Source organism: Magnolia sinica, chromosome 17 (assembly GCF_029962835.1).
Source record: "Magnolia sinica isolate HGM2019 chromosome 17, MsV1, whole genome shotgun sequence".
NCBI classification, from domain to species: Eukaryota; Viridiplantae; Streptophyta; class Magnoliopsida; order Magnoliales; family Magnoliaceae; genus Magnolia; species Magnolia sinica.
This window is the reverse complement of record NC_080589.1, coordinates 48045805-48051610: the sequence shown is the minus strand read 5'-3', so window position 1 is coordinate 48051610 and position 5806 is coordinate 48045805. Positions and strand designations below refer to the sequence as shown.

The following is a 5806-nucleotide window of genomic DNA, read 5'->3' as shown; positions in this document are numbered from 1 at the left end:
AGCTCGCCTAACCCAATTTGTTTGTAAATCGAATAAGGTACTAACTTGACACTTGTACCCAAATCTAACAAAGCATACTCAATTTGAAAATTTCCAATAATATAAGGAATAGTGGGACTTCCTGGGTCTTTGTATTTGGGTATAACCCTTTGTTGAATGATAGCGCTCACTTTCTCAGTAAGGAAGGCCTTTTTGTGCACATTTAATTTCTTCTTTACAGTGCACAAGTCCTTGAAATATTTGGCATATGATGGAATTTGTCTAATGGCATCAAGCAAAGGAATATTAACAATAACCTTTTAGAGCACATCCAACACCTCTTGATATTTCATGGGGATAGTAAGGAAGGCCTTTTTGTGCACATTTAATTTCCTCTTTACAGTGCACAAGTCCTTGAGATATTTAGCATATGATGGAAATTGTCTAATGGCATCAAGCAGATGAATATTGACAGTAACCTTTTGGAGCACATCCAACACCTCTTGATATTTCATGGGGACAGCTAGATTCCGAAGTCTAGATGGAAATGGAACTGGAGGCTCATATGACTTAGTCTTTTTATCCTTTTGCTGTTGCAGCTCTTGAACCATAGTCGGTTTCATCATTTTCTTGAGATAGCGACTCATCCTCCAGTATCTCTACCGGTTGCATTATCTTGTTATCGACTTCTTTTCCACTTTTCAAGGTAATGATGGCCTTAGCTTGTTCATGATGTGTATATCTCACTTGGATTTGAGTCTCCAATGAAATGTGTGTTTCGAGGGTTTGACACAAGTTGAGAAGGAATGGTGTTTTTTTCCCTAGCATTTAGTTGAGTCTCAATCCTAACCACAACTGTCTTTAATTCCTAATTTAATTGGATTAGAGACTGATTCATTTAAGCTTGAGAGTTCATGAATGTGGTCAATGCATCCTCCACAGATGATCGCTTTGGCGGGAGCACATATGGTGCATTGTTGATGCCCCAAAGAAGTTGTTTTATGGAGGCATTTGAGGTGCATTGAGCGCATTAATTTGTGGTCCATTCCTCCAACGAAGATTAGGATGGTTATGCTAATTTGGATTATACGTGTTTCCCATTGGTTGCATAACTGACCTTTGGTAATTATTTATAGCATTTGCTTGATCATGCTCATGCGTAATATTTTGTACAACTGAGATTATTGGATAATCATTTATGTCATGGTTTGTACCACCACAAATGCTACAAAAATTACCTAAGGAAGTGTTTACTTTAACCATATCAACCTTCTTAATTTCCAAGGCTTCGACTTTTCTAGCCAATGCAGCGAATTTTGCATTAAGGTCGTCTTCCTCTCTTAAGACATACATTCCTGCTTTCTCTCTAGGAATAGATCTAGTTTGGTCTAATTTAGCAAAGACATTCCATGTCTGTGTATTCTCTGCTAACAAATCTAGAAAATCCCAAGCCTCATTATGATCTTTATCAAGAAAGGTTCCACCACACATCATCTCTATAAACTGACGGGTATCCATGGTGAGCCCCTTTCGGAAAGCATCAATCACGTGCCATGGTTCATAACCATGATGTTGACAAGTAATTAGAATGTCTTTGAAGCGCTCCCAAGCTTGAAAAAATAGTTCATTCCCCTTTTGGGAGAATGACATGATTTCTTGTTTTAGTGCATTTGTTTTGTGCTCGGGAAAGAACTTTTTCAAAAACTCTCTACTTAAGGCTTGCCATGAAGTGATGGTATTAGGTCTTAGAGAGTTGAGCCATGCTTTGGCCCGATCCTTTAGAGAAAATGAGAATAACCTAAGCTTAATTACATCCCTATTGCCATTGTTTACTTGTAACGTTGCAATTACTTCCTCAAAGTCCTTGAGGTGCAAGTAGGGGCTTTCAGAGTCTAAGCCATGAAATTTAGGAATTAATTGAATCACACCTGGTTTAAAATTAATGTTCCCTATGTGAGCAGGGAATACTATGCAAGATAGTAAAGTTGATCTTTCAGGGTGTAGATGTTCACGTAAAGTCCGTGGTTGGTTTAACACATTCTTATGAACTTCATTTTCATCCTCAAGAAGAGGATTATGTTGATTTTCTCTATTTTGATTTATAGTTGGATCTAACAGATTTGGATTTGGATTATCAACTGGGTCTATCATGGAATCCAAGTGATGTTGAGTGCCTCTTCTAAGTGAATGATCAAGGCCTGAAACTAGTCCCCCTTCAAAGGAGAGTCGATTATTTTGATCCCTACTCTAACGGGATATAAACCATCCACACCACACAACAAATACCACTAATAGCAAGTATGATACTTAAAATATAAATAAAAACTTAACCAACCTAGGTGGTAGGGCCGACTATAAGGGTTCAATCCACAAAGCAAAATAAATCAACAACCCAGGTGGCAGGGCCAACCATGCGGGTTCAGTCCACAAAGCAAGATAAATCAACAACCCAGGTGGCAGGGCCGACCATGAGGGTTTAGTCCACAAAGCAAATAAATCAACAACCCAGGCAGCAGAGCCAACCATGAGGGTTCAATCCACAAAGCAAAATAAATTAACAACCTAGACGGCAGGGCCAACCATGAGGGGTTCAGTCCATAAAAAAATAAAATAAATAAACAAATAAAAGTAAAACTAATGCAAAAATTAAACTATGTTAATCTGGAAAATAGATTCAGCAGATGATCTTTGTGATCAAACATAAATCAACAACCCAGGTGGCAGAGCCGACTATGAGGGTTCAATCAACAAAAAATAATAATAATAAATAAATAAATAAAAGTAAAACTAATGCAGAAATTAAACTATGCTAATCTGGAAAATAGATTCAGCGGATGATCTTTGTGATCAAACAACAACTGTAGGACAACCATAGCACTTGGGTGATAAAATCCCAAGCAGGGCAACCTTATGTCATAGTTAGTGCTTGAAAGACCCAACTGAATTTATTTTCAAAGAAAAAGAAAAGATAAAAAAAAATCTACAGAAAATCTGGAGGGTTTAGAAGAGAACTTACCTTAGAAGAAAACTTATCTTAGCTATCTTATACAGATCTGATCTATCTCAGTCTCTCCTCGGCAATGGCGCCAAAAACTTGATTGCTTGCCTCCAAGTGCAGTGGTTCGTAAGTAGTATCTTGTGAATACAGGGTCGATCCTACAGTGTAATGACCCGAAAAATTTCGTGCTAAGACCCGAGTACTACCTCACATTCTTAAGAAGTTATTTGTGGGTTAATTAGTGCTAAACTCGATTGCTTGTGAAATTAGCATCAATCACTTTAAATTTGATCTGCAGGACTCAAAACCTGTAGAATCGTTAGCGCTATGTTGCTCTGAAATCTGGGATTCAACGCTAAATCCAGTTGCTCTCGGGAATGTTGGAAGCTTTAGATCGGACCTGGACCACGCATCGAAAGTCCGATAGCGATGATCTTAGACAGTTATGGTCACCTTGTTGGGCTTGACCATCACCTCAGAAATCAAGTCCAGATGATGTCCTGAGTCGATTTGCTTGAGTCTGGAGTGAAGAGGGTGAGAACGGTGAGAAATTAAATATGATTTTATGAAACCTAAGTTGTGTCGCTTGCGCGACGATTTTAAGCAATCTGACCGTTGGATTCTGACCCAATTTCGCCCTTGGATCAGGGAAGGTGGCCCGGCATGTCATAGTGCTTGTGGAGCTGATTGAGTTTCGGTGACCGTTGAATTGAGATTGGTCCGCCACGGCTGATCTGTAGATCCGATCGGTACGAAAACTCAGTCTGACCTAGATCCATGGTCAGTGAGCTTAAGTCCGACCGCACGTGGAAAAAGGACCACCGGAAGTGCTCCGTTGGATCGAGAGAGGCCTGATTTGGTTATAACCTAAGTATACCTTGGCCCTGGGGCTATTTTCATCAATATTAGGCCTATATAAAGACCTTAAAACCCTCACTCTCTATTCCATACGAATTTCCTAAACCCTAGCTAAAAGAGAGAGAGGAATAAAGAGAGAAAGTAAGAGAGAAGTTGGTGAATCATTGGAGATTCTTTCTTGTTTCCCTGCATCCTTAAACTATCACTTCTGAATCATTATTCCGACGATTCTAAGTTCATCCTTGGGTAAGTTAATCTCACCCTAGTCTGTTTTGGAGCTTAAAATAGTCTATGTGTTGTTGTAGCTCATTTTTATTCTTGCCTTAAGTTATCTAGTCATCGTTGACGAAGACATCGTCTGAATTAATTCGGTACGCTTTTTCTGGTTTAAGGTGCGGACTATATTCGTATAGGTTATGGTTTTCAAGGCTTTCAATGTCAGATAATAATTTATTATTGTTGTGGGTGTAATTTCACATGCCAAATGCGATGTTTATATTGCATTCCTGATATATATGAGTTATGTTGAGATTTGTGTATTCTATGTATATTTAGAAAGTATCGTATACGTATATAATACGAACATGTGTTTGCCATGATTAATTATCGTATACTTGTGCTAGTTGTATATGTGTCAACTCCTTAGCAAAAGGAATTGTCCAAATGTGTGTTATCACCAACATATGTTATGTATGTTGGAATATGTAGTCTAAGTGTTTGTAGAAATGTCTGCATGATCTAATGTGTAATATATTATCCTATTTACGGGTGTTGAGAAGAGATTCTCAACTCTCCTATCGGTGTGTATGATTTTCTATATTCAATTTACATTCTTTGTTCTTTAAGTTCAAGCACTACTTATGTTGAAATCCATGTTAAGTTGATATTCTTCAAATGCTCACATACTGTATGATTTGGGTTGTTGTTCCATTACTGTTCTAAAGTGTTAATATGAATATCTGTTGTAATGGAATATGTTTGTGACTATGGAATAGTCCAGGAAATCGGTAATTGGCCTTGAGTTCATGGCTGAGGTTGCTTTCGCCACGAAGGACGTGTTTGATGAACCCGAGTCATATTAAAGTTGTCGGCAGTGGTTTAGCCACACGGAGTGTTTGCGCACTCTATGTCGTTCAACCCAACTTACACTCGTGCTAGTCGAGTTCGTCAAGTAACCCGATTGTCTGATGTATGTTCACCATGTATGGACGTTATTGTTTGAATCTAGGGTACCAAACTTACCGATGAAATCCCGTTAACCATTGTACCTTGATCCGCTAAGACTCATGAGCCGGACATGGTGGTATGGGACACTGTGGTCGAGCTGTCGGCCTACGCTGGGGTGACGAGCCTCCCCATAATGACCAGTGAGCACACCAGACTCGTGAGCGGATTATGGTGGTATGGGACACTATATTCGCTCTGTCGGCCTACATTGATTGGTGACGAGCCCTTTGTAGTAACCTCGAGCATACCGCGATACTGCATTAAGGCAACAAGCCTTAGCGTAGTAACTAAGGTAGATAGGCGGGCATTGATTGGTGACGAGCCCTTTGCAGCGACCTAGAACCATATGATCGTATGAGATTGCCTAGGACTGACGACCCTAGAATGGATCATTGTGTGGAAATTGATATGAGGAAGGTACCTTAGTTTCTCAATCCTGCTATATGAAAAGGACTAATAACAACTTGGTAATCATGTTCATGCACCACATTGCATATGCGTAGAAGTCGTTGGCACTGCGGGAGGTTGTCATGCGTAACGTAAGATGAAGACGCTGAGGGAGTGTAGGCGAGGGCATGCGTCATTTATACATACATCCTTACATTAATAAGAGTACTTTAGACTTGTTTAATTGTATTGCCTTATCATTACTGCTTGATTGATTTGATATCATGTTAACTTTTACTGTATAGTTTCACTGAGTTGATCACTCACTCCCACATTCTGGGACAGTGTTTCAATACC

General features: G+C 39.3%; 1 non-coding gene across 1 annotated transcript; it reads left to right on the top strand.

Moving 5' to 3' along the window:
* Positions 1-1540: 1540 nt before the first annotated feature.
* LOC131232147 (small nucleolar RNA R71) lies at positions 1541-1647 on the top strand. Its single transcript, XR_009164757.1, has one exon. It is a non-coding gene; the product is annotated as a small nucleolar RNA R71 (small nucleolar RNA).
* Positions 1648-5806: the final 4159 nt, after the last annotated feature.